The 15487-nt window shown below is 40.3% G+C and overlaps 1 protein-coding gene across 14 annotated transcripts in view; it reads right to left on the bottom strand.

Moving 5' to 3' along the window:
- The window catches only part of SPATS2L (spermatogenesis associated serine rich 2 like), a 167482-nt gene that overhangs the window by 91079 nt on the left and 60916 nt on the right, over positions 1-15487 (bottom strand). The window contains exon 1 of one of the 14 annotated variants that reach the window (XM_045480664.1): positions 3546-3671. The exons of 12 other annotated variants lie outside the window; for them this stretch is intronic. The gene's annotated coding sequence lies outside the window, so the exon portion shown is untranslated. Of the gene's footprint in view, positions 1-3291; positions 3406-3545; positions 3672-15487 lie in introns of those variants that run through there. One more of the 14 variants, XM_045480663.1, reaches the window with a different exon arrangement.

The raw sequence follows: 15487 nt of genomic DNA, 5'->3' as shown, positions 1-15487 counted from the left end.
GGACAGCAAATGATTTTGAGGAAAGACGAGAGATCTGATAGTTTGCAACCAATGTGTTTAGGCATGACAGGAGTCAACAGTCTAACTTGGTTGACAAAACTGCCAGAGGGAAGTTCAGAGATAGCCTCTCCCTGCCTTCGTTGTTTTTCAAATGCCGAGAGCTCACAATAATCAATAGGTCAAGGTGACATATTTTGGTAGTACGTCCTGAACTCCTACAATCACATTTTGGGGTGGCATATTCTCTACCCTTCCGAGTAGTACCTCTGTGGCCCTTTTCAGCTCTCAGACCTTGCAAGTCTGTAAGGGCCCTGGGAGTGAAGGGAGTACTTAGCAGCTAAGGCAGCAGAAAGCTAAAAATCCACCTGAAAAAAAAAAAAAAAAAAAGCATGGGGGCTGTCTCCAACGTACTAGGCTGTCTTCCTGTAAAGATCACCTTTAAACTGGTCACAGACTAACTGTCCAGTCCCCCAAGCGTGACCAGGGGTACTTGCATGCCAGCTGAAGAGGGAAATAGTGTTCCTTCTATGAAACTGGGGCTTTGCTTAAATTTAACGTTACATAGGTTCTCTGTTGCTTGACTTTCCTGTTGCCTGAGCCCTCTCTTCTGTTTTGTGCCCTCTTCCCTTTCCCTCAGTCCTTTGCTGCCCCTTATCTGGTGCTGTAATTACTGAGGTCTCTTATATTCCAAGTGCTTTAGCTCTTTCTTCTGTGGTTTAATTCCCACAGTTTAATAAAAGTTCTTGTGCAGTGCCTTGTTCCTTAGAGGAATGCTGCTTTAATTATTAGGAATGAGGACACATAAACAATGAAACAGAGAATGGTGATTAAAATATGAATTTCATATAAAGATACTTACCTAGACTTTTTTTGTTTAATTTTGCTAATTCGGAGGGGGAAAAAAACCCTCAAGGTTGCATTTTTATTCAAAGACACTTCAATTCACTAAACTCACTGTTAGAACAACTTTGCTGAAAAGCATTTTAAGGGCAAATGTCAGAAAAAATTTCACATTTAAAAGCCCAGGCTCTGCCTCTTTTGAAAGGCAGGGTTAGCCTTTGGTTTAGAAATGTCGCTGCCTACGAAGTTCTTTGTGGGGGAAAGAAAGAAAATTGAATGTTTTATTTAAACAGGTCATTAACAGTCAATACTTATTTGAAAAGGCCTGCTTCCAGAGGCAGATAAAAGCTTCCAATCACTTAGAATATCACTTGAGCGCATCTAGGGCAAGATGTGCTGATGCAAGTTTCAGACCTCTATGGGAGAACGTCTTCACTCAACAGCCCCACAGCGGGGGTAGGAGGGCAGAGTCATCCCAATTGTGCGCCCTTGTATATGCTGCACACCCAGAGCCAGCAGAGAAGAGCACAAAGCACACTTTATGGCCGGCCCAGCTTTGAATTTTTCCATTTTAGTACTGGCAAAGGCATATGAATGAAGATTAACCATTTTTGCATAAAGTGCCAAACCACCTTTCCACGCCAGCAGAGTGTAAATGGAAGCAAAAGAGCAAAGGGCAGCTAAACTGAATGCGGCAGATCTCAGGCACTGCAAGCACACGGGGTGGGTGTATGGCAGGCTTTATTAGCATTCAGCTGTGGCAAGATTTTCCTATTTAATTTGAAATGATTTCATTTCATAGGTCTTTGACAGCTTGAGAATATAAATAAATGCCTTTTTCTAAAAGTGACCCAACGCTGGCTCCTGGAAGGCTCTGCTTCTGATCGAGGGGCTTTCAAGCAAACACGTGTTTCCATAGAGATATGGGTGACCCGGGCCTGGTGCGAGCACCTACTTGTACCAGCAGTTCAATTATGTTTCAAGATGCAGTGATGTCAGCTCAAGTCTTTAAAACATGCCCATCCTCAGAGAAGCCTCTGGAAAGGTGAAGTGACTGGCATTATGAGGTTCAGAAGAAGAAATTCTATCCTCTCCAAGCACGCCATAATAGTTTCTCTTTCTGCAGATTACGCTAGTTTGCCCCCCATACCCTTACTGCCCACTGAACGAATCTCTAATCCCAGAGGGGTATGGACAAAAAACCAAGCAAGTTCTTCGCACACCTGAGCACCAAGTGCCTTACACAGACTCCCCAAATGCTGAAAAAGAACACGCTTTCCCTCTCTTCCCTTGCTCCCAGTTCTTCAACTAGCCATGGGCAATCCCTACGGAGAGGGCAATGCTTTTTCTTATTATCTGACAAACATTCACTAAACACCTTGGATGCACCTGGCTCTATGGGGAATGCTGTCAGTGGTTACAAAGTAACACTTACTGAACTCTTACTGTGTACCCGACACAGCACTAAGCCCTTTTCATATATTAACCCATTTAATTCTCATAATAACTCTATGGAGTATACTATCCTCATTTTATTAAAAAAAAGAAATGGAGTGACAGAGAGTAAGCTACTTACTCAAGTCACACTGCTAATAAGTGCCTGAGCTGAGGTCTCAGCTTGGACCTCCTGATTCCTTCTATTACTGGATGGAGACAGATGTATACACAAAAACACAGACAAGAGCCAGATGAGGAGGTGGTGAAGGAAATCAGAGTGTGGACTCAGGAAATCAGAGTTGGAATTGAGCTGGCTTAAGGTTCTGGGCAGGGCTCAGAATCAGGACTGTGGTCTGCCCAGCCTGCAAGTCTCCTGGCAGAGACCAGGCATAGCAGAGGGCTGGAGGCATGCTTGCAGTCAGCAGGGGCTGTATACTTTCTTAAAACTTTTTATAGCAACTTTATAAGGAAAACATAGATATTCATCTCCCAAGAAAACATGCATTATGGTTCTGCAATATAACTCCAGAATGGCAAAGAGAAGTCCTAACTAAACTTGGCAAAGAAAGGCTACACGTTCAAAGCCAACTCGGGAAGCTGGCTTATTTGTCACGGAATAAACACCGGTAGAGAAACCATCATCTTTTCAGTGCAGAGTCTGGTTTCAGAAACCTCTGTTCCAAGGAGCTCACAATATTCCTAATTCATTAAGTCAGAACTCTTTTAGGAAACATTTAATGATTTTCTCAGAGGGGCAGAGAAAGGTTTTTCCTACTGTCTTGAAATGGCACTGGCACTGACTGAGTAAAGACAGTAGAAGATGTCTACCTTACATGTACTGGCATTTGGTGGGAAAGGAATACTAGGAAACTGAGGAAGTTCCTCAATATCCAGCAGGAGAGAACCCACCAGCAGCCAGCCCCTCTAACACAATGACACCAACCCCACCTCCACCCCCAAACTCCTGGACATAATTACTCCTGAGACTTTCCAACAAAATCAACCTCAACTCACTTTTTAAGGCTTCCTGGTGTGTTCTAAATCAGCTCCCAGCGCAAAGCCCAAGTTTCTGGCTTTGTCAACACGCAGATAAGCCCTGTTCCCCAACTGGCCCACCTTTATCAACACGTTTTTACCATGACCAGTACGTCATCGCAGTAGTGACGCAGGTGGAGTCAGAAACAGGGTAGGTAGCCGGATCCCGGATGTGGCTGAGTAACCGGCAGTAGGCTGGTGGCCTCAGCCACCTGAGGCTCAGAAGGACTCACCCTCTGAGAAACGGCTTGTTCCCTTTTTGTAAAACCGGCCAGTGCTTTTGCCTTCGGGTCCCTGTTAGTAAATGCCCAGTTCTTCATTCTTCTTATCTTAGGGAAGGCGTAACTATAAGACTGAACTTGCAACCTTTACACTGACTGCCCCAGAGCCTAAGAGACAGTACAGGCTGGGACTCCAGTCATCATTCCAAAGGTCAGTTTCTGGGTATGGTCATCTGCTAAAGGCTTCTAATCTTCCTGTGACACTAGTGCAGCATATGAATCAATTAGCAAACATTCCTGGCACTATACCCTGAGGCTTGCTCTCTCCCCTCCCCCTTCTAAAACCTGTTCCTGGTTTTAGGGGTGCCTGGGTGGCTCAGTCAGTTAAATGTCAGACTCTTGATTTCGGCTCAGGTCATGATCTCCCAGTTTCTGAGATCGAGTCCCACGTCTGGCTCTGGGCTGACGGCATGGAGCCTGCTTGGGATTCTCTGTGTCAAAATAAATAAACAAACTTAAAAATAAATAAATAAAACCTGTTCTTGGTTCTAGACCTAACTGGAAGCATCTGTTGGCTAATTCTGCACTAAATGAATAATGTACTACCATGTCCACATGTATATACATTTTTTTTTTTTAAATTTTTTTTTCAACGTTTTTATTTTTATTTTTGGGACAGAGAGAGACAGAGCATGAACGGGGGAGGGGCAGAGAGAGAGGGAGACACAGAATCGGAAACAGGCTCCAGGCTCTGAGCCATCAGCCCAGAGCCCGACGCGGGGCTCGAACTCACGGACCGCGAGATCGTGACCTGGCTGAAGTCGGACGCTTAACCGACTGCGCCACCCAGGCGCCCCTACATGTATATACATTTTACGAGGGGTCATGCTCTTGCTCAGAGGAATGAAGTTCTCATGGTGAACATTCAGTCTTTACCAGTGAAAAGCTAATGTGAGGCGTATGAAGGTGGGGATAACCATGGGTGGGGGGCTGGAGGGCAGAATGGGCAAGGCTTTCTTAACTGTTACATCTGTTTTGCCTGCAGGCAAGTTAGTCCTATATATGTTACCTCTGTTTGCTGGTTTGATTTTTAAAAACCCAGCCTGTAAGTTCAACATGTTGTCAGAAAGGTGCTGTTTCTCTTTAGGGTCAGGCCTGTCTTGGTCCCCGCCATGTCAGTAACCACCCACAGGCAAAGTCACCAGGGAGCCCCACCCCCACCCCCAGCTGGCCCTGTGGCAGAGTGGCAGAGGCATGTGCATGAATTATGGTGCTTTTTACAACGTGCATAGCATCTTGGGCCCTTAACTGATTGCAGAGAGGAAACTGCCTATTTTCTGCTATTCAGCTTCTTCCTTATCTTCTTATGCTAGAAAACAAATAATTACAATTTACCAAGTTTGAAACTCAATTCTGCCTCTTACTAGTTTTGGGATTTGGGCAGATTGCTCCACGTCTCTATGCCTGTTTCCTCATCGGTAAAATGAGGATAATAATAATAAGTACCTCACTGGGTGGCAATGAGGATGGAACGAGTTCATATTTGTAAAAGTGATTAAAACAGTACTTGGCACACACAAAATAAATAGAAATAGAGAAATAATCTCACTAGATTCCTCCATAGCCTGTGTGGTTGCTTTCCTATAATCCTCATTCTACAGATGAGAAACTAAGCCTTAAGAGGTCACGGTCATGCATCTAGCCAGTGAGGGATCTGGCCCTTGAAACACAACCTTCCAAAGACAAATTGCCCTTATATGTCTACACTTTCCCTAACCTCCATCTTGGACACTGCCACCTTACAGGATGGGGGAAGCTCTGGAGGGGAGTGGGTGGCAGGCTAAGGCCCGAATGCAGCATTACTAAGAAGGACGCAAACTCTCAGGGCTATGTCCACAGGGTCATTTGTTTTTCATGTTCTTTTTCACGAATACCTCTTCCCCTAGGATGGATTGGAAACTCATGCCAGGTCACAGTTTCTGGCCGTGGGGATAGCCAGATGTGATCAGTGCTCTGGTGACCAAATTCATAGCTAAGGTACTTGTCTTCAGAGGACAATAAACAATTACAATATAGAAAGAGCAAAGTTCAAATAAAGCCTTAGAGCTAATTAGAGAACAACTTAAAAATTACTAAATCTCCTTTTATACATTCTGATTTCAGGTTAATTGTATTAAGATGGATAAAAAAGAGAGAATTAATATGATTTTAATGCCCTTGGGTTTATTCTAATGCAATCACAGATAATAAAAACTCATTTTGACCATTTTATGATATGCTAAAAATTCTACAGGTCATATTTACTATCTTAGTAAATTTTCTTTCAATTTCTAACTGCAATAAAAAATAGAAATCTGTCACCTGAAATATGCTGTAATGGGAAAATTAGTAAAGTCCTTTAAAGCATTTCAAATGTACAAGATATTAATAGATTTAATGAATTACAAAAAGAACCCTTCCCTCTAACAAGCCTATCTCTGATAAATTGCACTTCTTTCTCTTTTCCAAAATACCTAGGAGAATGCCTTTGGTAAGTAAATGTTCAGGAAAGACGTGGAAAAAAGAGGAATAAATGTCCTCTCATTCTGTTTTTCCCTTCTTGGTTGCAGTGAATCTTTACTAATTCATTCCCTAGTTTTCAACACCTAGGACTGGGTTATCACTTTAAACGCCACCATTAAACCCAGCTTTGTCAAATGTTGTTCTAGTCATGTCACTTTACACACACTCCAGTTCACTCCTAATCCTCCTCCCCTCGTTACCAAACCTGCAATGTGTTGGTCATTCTCACAGCCAAGGTCCCATCATGAGCACTTAAGCCCTCCACATCTTCCCATATCGAACCCCATATATCCCAACTCTTTAACCAGGTGACTTCCCCAACATCTGTTACTTATTTTACCTCTTCTTCATGCAGAGTCTTGTATTTGGGGTAACCAGGGCACCAGACTGGCCCGCTAGTTCCCCTCTATCAAAACCTATATACACTCTGTCCAAAAGAGAAGACTGAAATTGTACCCTTTCTATGGAATATGAGAAAACAAGAAATAGTTGCTTTTCAACCCAATGCTAAATACACTGAACCACTACCCTTACCATTTATATATCCCTGTTAACTCTACCCATAGATACAGATTTTTTTTTTTTTTTTTGGCTGTGGACAGTAAGGGCTCTTTGTAACCCTTTCCCATGGCCTGCCTGCTTACTCCTTTAGTTTACAGCATGAAGGTGTAAGAGGGGAGCAGACAGACACTGCACCATCTCTCCCTGCACTGAGCTCTAGCCTGGCCTGCAGCTCAACTCACATTGGGGAAGTTGGGAAAGCACCAAATGCTTACAATGGTCTACAGGCCTCAGCAATATGTAGCTTAATCTCTTCCAAATCATTTTTATAAAGATTGAATCAAAACTGGTTTTTTGTACAGTAGTTCAAATATTGTACAGGCCTCTCAAATAAATATAATACATTATTTCCCTTTGGAAGACTTTCTGTTAGTCATCCAATCTACCTTAAAGCAATTTTCAGGTATAAATGTATTGGTTTTGATCACTTGTTTGATGAAAAAGATCCATCTCTCACAGCCTTGATTCCACTTATACCCATTCTTGGCAGTCTGATAGAGACAAGCAATTAGTGTTGTTTGATTTTTTAATAATGCTAAAAATTTCATCATCCAGCCTCAGAACATATCCTTTGAGTGAGTTCCCCATGGTCTGGACACTGCATGTAGAGGGGCATCCACACGTGTGTGTAATATGGGAAATGGTACTCGATGCCTATTCTCGAGGAGTGCATGTTATGGGGCATCGGTTCTCTTGGTCAGAACCAAGAGAACTAAGAATGCCAGTAATGGAATCTTAAATCATTCTGAAATGACTAATCATGTTTATTAAAGGGGCTTCTAGAGGGGAAGACAGCTTTAATTTAGGTCGGTATATTAGAGCTCCTGAGGCGAGGTGCTCTTTGGTACTACTTTAAGGAAGTAGTGGCAATTAATGGGAATAGCCTTTTAAGTAAGAAGAAAAGCAAAACTGAAACCTCTCCGGCAGAAACAAGTAAGTCACATGTGAGGCCAGAAAGAAAGCCTACCTCCATAGTGCAGAGAAGTCAATTGATAAATATTTATTGGGGGCCCACTATGTATCTTGGCTAGATGCAATGTGTTCAGCTTATTGTAATGCAGTATAATTTTAAGATTGGCTCTGAAGAGAGATAAGATTAGCAGGCAGTAAGCGATTAGATGACAACAGCAGTATGTGAAAGGTGTTATATGGTGTGGTTTCAGCTGTATGCTTGTTGTGTTCATAATGCTGCAAAGAGATAATGTCCTTGTTTTGTTTTCCTTTTAGCAAATGGGAGAGTTCCTTCTCATCCCCATCCCACCCCAATTCTCTGACCCATTCCTCTGTCATTTTGGTTATGGGTTCTGAAACTAGACCCAATTTTCTCTATTATTTTTGAAATGCTGAATTGAAACTTGACTTTAAGAAAAAATTATTTCAACTTGAAGCAAATTAATTCTTTGTCCTTTTAGTTTTGCAAAAATATACTCTTTAATCTGACTAATATTAAATATACACTCCAAAACAAATAAAAGCTATGTAGCTGAGTTTCATTTCACTCCAGGAAAGCAACTCATAAATTACATTGAAGATTTCATTTGGTTTTATTTTTACCTGGTTTTGCATCCTGGGAGATAACCAACTTAACCAAACTCAGTCTTGAAAAAGAGATAACCAGATGCCGAAAAGACACTCTTGTTTGTTTTAATAAGTGGTTCTTTTAAAAATATGAGTAAGTATTAAAGAGAGAAAATGTCTTTGGAAATTAATCTACTTAAAAAAAATCTATTTCTGAACGGCTGCCAGCCAGACTTCAGTTCGTTTCATTTTTCATTTCAAGCTTTCTAACAATATATGACTAGACAGAATGAGACCACTCTAGATATCTCATGGAAAACATAGGGTAAGGACTGAGGAAAGACTACAAAGACTAAATAATGCTTAGAGTTTTAGTTTAAGTTTTTAAAAATCCTGAAGCTATGCTGCATTATGGGAAGAAAATAAATTTGGCTGTGACAAAGCATTCTCCTTCTTCAAACCTTTGAATAATCAATCAGATTCTTGCTTTACAAAGGCTTCCCATATCTGATAACGCTGCCATGCCTTTAGCAAGAGCTATCATATAAGGAGCTCATTCATTCATTCAACAAATGCTTAGTGAGCACCTTCTTTTGCCAGGCACTGTCCTAGGTGCTGAGGAATACAACAGCAAACAAAATAGACTCCTCAAGCACCAGGCTGGATTTTATCCCTTTATGTCTATTTCACCAAGTCCTCACAATGCTCCTGCAAAGTAAGTATCATTATCTTCGTTTCATAGATGGGGGAAGTAGGCGTACAGAAGTTAAGGCCTAGGTCCCAGAACCAGTCAATAGCAAGGCAAGAACTCAAAACCTCTGAAAATGATTCCCAAGCTTGTGCTTATTCTATTAGACTACTGTCATTATTTTGGTTCAATGCAAATAAAGGAAAACAATTAAAAAACTATATTTAATGGGTTCACTCCACTTGGGAAATCTTTGTATTCACAAGAATTAGAATCAGAAATGTAAAGCTGGCTTGGCAAAAAAGTCAAATAGGACAAAAAAGTTATCAATGGGAAGAACAATGTTTTGTCTGTGTTTTAACTTTTGTTCTCCACTTCTCAGGGAGGACAAATCTTAAGAGTAGTGTGTCTCCTGTCACAGAATTTGTTCAAGCAGAGGCTGGTTGACTACTTAGTGGGATGCCGGAGAGGGGATTCACTTATAATTCAGGAAAATAGGGGACCTCTGAGTCCCTTGATTCTTCCCCTGGAGAATCTCTGCAGGATTCCAAAAGGGGAGACAAACTAGTTTTGTAATCTTTCCTCAGTCTTTCCTCTAAGTTTCCCATGAAGCATCTAGAATGGTTTCATTCTTAGTCACGTATTGTCTGAAAGCTTGAAATGAACACTGAAACCAAGTTAGGTCTAGCTGACACTTGCTAGGCATGCTCCCAGAAGTGATAGCTTCCCTTTGGGCTCTTTGTGCCCAGGAGTCTAAAATGGTCACGGAAAAGGCCTGCTTGCAGACAAGACTGGAAATGCTTCCAAATATATGGCTCTGTTGGAAAATAATATATGACTTACCATTAAGGCAAAATCTAAAGAAAATTGTCACCAGAAAGGCATGAATACCTTCTGCGTAACTTTGTTTTTTTGTTTGATTTGGTTCATAACTCAACCTGACTCCCATGGAATGCATCTCCAGGTCTCAACTTACTCACAGTCCTGCAAGCTGGAACAGCTTCAACACTCACCATCCATCCCTCACTACTTATTTCACAAAGAAAGGTCTAGTAATTGTCCATGTTTCCAGAATCTGCAGTTATAAGGGATTCAGAGTTCTCCTGTCTTCCTAACCTGTAAATGAACCTCCTTTCCAATATCCTCAATAAGTGGCCATCCAACATCTTCTCAAACAAATTCCCTGATGGAGATTCAATGCCTCTTAACATAGCTTCTTCTGCATGAGGCTAGTTGTGAGTAAATTCTTAGGTAAAATTGAGTCAATCGCCTTCCTATAACTTCCCATGCAATGCTTTCCTAGTCATGCTTTCAGTTAACCCATAAATCTAACCACTCTTCCCCAAGTGTCACATTTGTCCTAAGTATGCTTTCTCTATACTAGTACACAATCATTCACAGAATCACAGGATGTTAGACTTGGAAAGGACTTCATAAATCTCTAAACTATTTTATGGACAAAACATTTTGTATTGTCAGACCTTTAGAACTTTGAGAATACACTCATTCTTCATGTGACATAGTGTTGAGTATTCTCACTCTGATATATATGATATCTATACCATATATGTTGTTATATTATATCTATCATGTACCAAAATATTATATACCAGTATGTATATATATTGATTCTATGGTTTTATTATTATTATTTTTTAATTTTTTTAATGTTTATTTATTTCTGAGACAGAGAGAGACAGAGCATGAGCAGGGGAGGGGGAGAGAGAGAGAGGGAGGCACAGAATCCGAGGCAGGCTCCAGGCTCTGAGCCATCAGTACAGAGCCTGATGTGGGGCTCGAACTCATCAACTGCAAGATCATGACCTGAGCTGAAGTCGGATGCTCAACCGACTGAGTCACCCAGGTGCCCCTATTATTTTTTTAATGCAACCTAAGATTGCATTTTATTGACAATCACATCACACTGTACATTGGTCGTAATGAGCCTATATTAATGAAACCCCTAAGACATGCTCATTCAACCAATTAGTAAGTCTCATTTCCTCAGTCTTTACTTTTACAGATGATTTTTTTGGAACTTAAGTGCATGAGGTTATATTTACTTCAAATTAATTTTATCTTATCAATTCAGCCAATTTTACAGTCTACTAGAATTTTTTTGGACACCAAATCTACACCTTGCCACTTCAGCTATACATTTCACTTTGGTCATTAACAAGCTTGAAGGATATCATTGATAAAACTATGCCATTAAGTAAACAGTCTGGGCTTGAATCTCTGTGCTGACACCTAAGAAATGTGTGACCTTGAGGAAGTTACTTAAACTCTCTGTGCTGCAGATTACTCATTTATAAAGTGGAGATAAGGGGGAACCTGGGTGGCTCAGTCAGTTAAGCATCTGACTCTTCATTTCAGCTCAGGTCATGATCTCGTGGTTCATTGAGTTCAAGCCCCACATTGGGCTTGGTGCTAACAGTGCAGAGCCTGCTTGGGATTCTCTCTCCCTCTCTCTCTGCTCCTCCCCCACCTGGGCTCCCTCTCTCTCAAAATAAATAAATAAACTTTAAAAAATATATAAAGTGGTGATAAAAGTATTGACTGCATTGGATTATTGTAAGGATTAAATAAACTGATGCATGCAGAGTAACTGAACAGTATTTCACACCTAAGAATCTAATAGGTGTCTGTTATTTTTTTAAATACTTTATTTTTTATTTTTTAATATAATTTATTGTTAAATTGGCTTCCATACAACACCCAGTGCTCATCCCAACAAGTGCCCTCCTCAATGCCCATCATCCACTTTCCCCCTCCCCCACCCCCCCATCAACCCTCAGTTTGTTTTCTGTTTTTATTTTATTTTATTTTTTTTAATTTTTTTTTTCAACGTTTATTTATTTTTGGGACAGAGAGAGACAGAGCATGAACGGGGGAGGGGCAGAGAGAGAGGGAGACACAGAATCGGAAACAGGCTCCAGGCTCTGAGCCATCAGCCCAGAGCCTGACGTGGGGCTCGAACTCACAGACCGCGAGATCGTGACCTGACTGAAGTCGGACGCTTAACCGACTGCGCCACCCAGGCGCCCCTGTTTTCTGTTTTTAAGAGGTGTCTTTTATTTCTATTATTTTTATCAAATTCATCATCATTGAAGTCATTGCTAAAGAAAAATCTAGAATAAAACAGACGTAAAGGTCTATAGATCCCTCTCTGTGACAACATGGACCTATTCTTTAGCACTCTTTGGATTTGGTTATGCAAGCCTACTTGTGAATTCATTTAAGTACTGTTATTCCATTTATATTTCTCTATTAAATCCACAATGAAATCTTGAGATATTGTGAAAACTGGCTGGATCATATTTCTATATTACCATAACTACCACATTTTCTTCATCTTGCATTCCAATTACTTTATTGACCAGGAGTATCATTTAGTCCCCCTGGACTTCTTGCTGGTGACTAATAATTATCACTTTCTTTTCTGAATATTCTAAAAAATTTCAGAATAAATTCTAAAATTTTGCTGAGATGTTACATTTTCTCTTTTTGCTAATCTCTAGGCATTTGGGGCTTTATCTGTTTGCTGACATTCCCTGAAGATGGCTGGCTGGAGTGGGAGAGTCACAGATGTGATGTTCTCAGTCCCATAGCTGCAATCTGGGCCAGGAGACCCCAATCCGTGAGGAAGGGCTTAGGATCTGGTATAATGCTACGGTGGGCCTCAATTCCCTCATCCACATTTTGTTCTACCCTTATCAGGTGGGAAATCATGATCCTTGATTAAAAGCCAAGAATAAGAAGAGATGTACAGTCCTTTGTTTTGCCCATCAGAGGTCCTGTACTTTTCTTGTTCTTTTTTCTCCAAAAGTAAAACAAAATTCTATGGTAAAAAGTACAACTAAAAATAATATTCCACTCTTGACAGAAATTGTAACTATGTCATTATCAAAAATGAGAATAACACACTTGACATCATGAGCATTCCAGTGTTCTACGTCTACTTTACTTTATGACTTTAATTTTTTGTAGAATTGTTCCTTGTGAGCTTAAGTCTCTTTTGTTGTTTTAGTTTTTTTTTTTTTTTTTTTTTTTAACATAATTCAGCTCACTCTGGACTTTAGGCTTCTTGACACCAATCTAATGGGATTATCTCTCTCTTTGGTATTTGTTCTTGGTTATTTGCCAGTCCTTGAATTCTTCTTTAAATAATCTTTTATATTTTGAGTTAATCTGAGCATGCCCTTTGCAGCCATAGCCATCTCTCTTCCTCATTGTTTTTGAACATTCAAACCTCTAGTTGCAATTGTTCAAAACATTGTAGACTATTAGACTTGACAAATGTGTGTGTGTGTGTGTGTGTGTGTGTGTGTGTGTGTGTGCGCTCGTGCATTAGCTTTGATAATTTGGGAAAATACTCATAAGAATTTCATTACTGTTTATTGCTTAACTCATTATATATACAATAAAATGTGTGTGTGTGTGTGTCAGAGAGAGAGAGAAAGAGAGAGAGAGAGAGATTTATTGGGTATCAACTATGTACCATGTTCTGTCCTATTTACTAGGATATAAAGATAAATATGATAGATACACTCCTGCCCTCTTGAAGCCTGAAGTTTTGCAACAAATAGAAGTGACTGGGGGCGCCTGGGTGGCTCAGTCGGTTGAGCGTCCGACTTCAGCTCAGGTGATGATCTCACAGTCTGTGAGTTTGAGCCCCGCGTCGGGCCCTGTGCTGACAGCTCAGAGCCCGGAGCCTGTTTCAGATTCTGTGTCTCCCTCTCTCTCTGACCCTCCCCCGTTCATGCTCTGTCCCTCTCTGTCTCAAAAAAAAAAAAAAAAAAAAAAAAAAAAAAAAAAAAAAGAAGTAACTGAAAAGGCAATTCTGATCTAGCATGACACTGAGAGCACATAGCAAGAGCCCCAGTTTCATTTGAAGAATTGAGTTTCTCATCCCTTTAGTCTAGAGTTTCAGGCCATTTCTTTGCTGAAATGTGAAATTTCCCTCCTAAAATCTGTAGTACACATCTGGCTATATCCATCACCTGGTCCTTGGTTATCACAAAAGCTAAAACGACGTGGTCACAATTTTCCAAATGTTGAGCACACAGTAGACACTCAAATATTATTGAATAAATGAATAAAGTTTCCTTCTGCTTCTATTTTACCAACCAATCTCTTGGTGAAAATCAGATCCAAAATAGCAGTTATTTTCATTTCCTTTACCCTCTTAGAGAAGAAAATGAGGTAAATTGGTATCTGAAACCCTGTTTTCCTTTAAACACAAATAAGACTTCTACTTTTTTTAAGTTTATTTATTTTGAGAGAGGGGTGGGGGGACAGAGAGAGAGAGGGAAAGCACAAGCAGGGGAGGGGCAAAAGAGAGAGAGAGAGAGAGAGAGACAGAGAGAGAGAGAGAGAGAGAGAGAGACAGAGAGAGAGAGAGAGAATCCCAAGCAGGTTCCACACTGTCAGCATGGAGCCCAATGTGGGGCTCAAACTCACGAACCGTGAGATCATGACCTGAGCTGAAACCAAGAGTCAGACGTTTAACTGACTGAGCCACCCAGGTGCCCCTAAACATGACTAAGACTTCTAGCAGATGCCCAAATAGTTTAAATTTTTCGTCACTCCTATTTACTATTTTTGTGTTACTTTTGTATGCTGTATCAGAAGTAAATTACACCCATGCTTACAGGGCTGAGTGGTTTCAGTTCCTTCATTCAGTGAAAACGATTTATTGAGTGCATACTACATGCAAGAAACTGTTTTGGACACTATTTTTTCCTTCCTCCTTTTAACTTCGCCAAGTGTGTCCTCTCTTGGATTTTTAGATACCCACCTTTCTGTCTATCCTAAAACATCTGGATTCCTGCTCCCTAGGAACACCTCATTTTCCTTGTTTCGTCTCTGTCAAAAACTGTGCCGTTTACCAACTTTTTCTTAAGTGCAGATTAATTAAAGCAGGTTTCTCAATCTTTTGATGAGGAAAACATTCTTATTTTCTTGTGATGCTATTGAAATATCAAATTAAGTAATTTTTAAAAATCAGAGCTACGAGAGAAAGCACTACATTGTTTATGAACTGCATCTATAACCACCTGCCATTAAGAATCATTGATCTTAATGATGGGAATAACTAACATGCTAACAGAATATAGTCAAAGCTCTAGTATAATTTAGTTGGTCATTAACATGACCAGTAACTTTTAGGGTTTGAACTTTAATTTATATATCCATATACCTCACATGCAGCCTAAAAATTAGAATTCACTTTCAACACTCAGGCATGTAAATATGAACATTATTTTCTTAATTTCTTTGATCTACTTTTTACAAAGTAATTTAAGCAATTTGTAATCAAAATGCAAAAACTGTGTTCCCAATAAATGCCAATTTATTTTCCATATGAAATAAAGATACATTCTTATCTTCCTGAAAAGTATACATTTTTTCATCAAGGTTTCTATACCAAATATTTGAATCAGGTCATTTTCACTGGCTGTGAATTGAGCTCAGAGTAACTTGTCAGTAAAGGAACAACAAATCCATTTGTCTTTGGTGTTTTCTTGGTGTGTTGCTAATAAACTGCTCTGTCTACATGAGGTCATGGCCACCTGACCTGGAAATGGGCTCTGCTGAGTCAGGAGGTCAGAGATCACCATGG

Source organism: Leopardus geoffroyi, chromosome C1, assembly GCF_018350155.1.
Source record: "Leopardus geoffroyi isolate Oge1 chromosome C1, O.geoffroyi_Oge1_pat1.0, whole genome shotgun sequence".
In the NCBI taxonomy this organism is placed as follows: domain Eukaryota; kingdom Metazoa; phylum Chordata; class Mammalia; order Carnivora; family Felidae; genus Leopardus; species Leopardus geoffroyi.
Note: the sequence above shows the minus strand (reverse complement) of the source record. Positions and strands in the feature narration are given on the sequence as shown.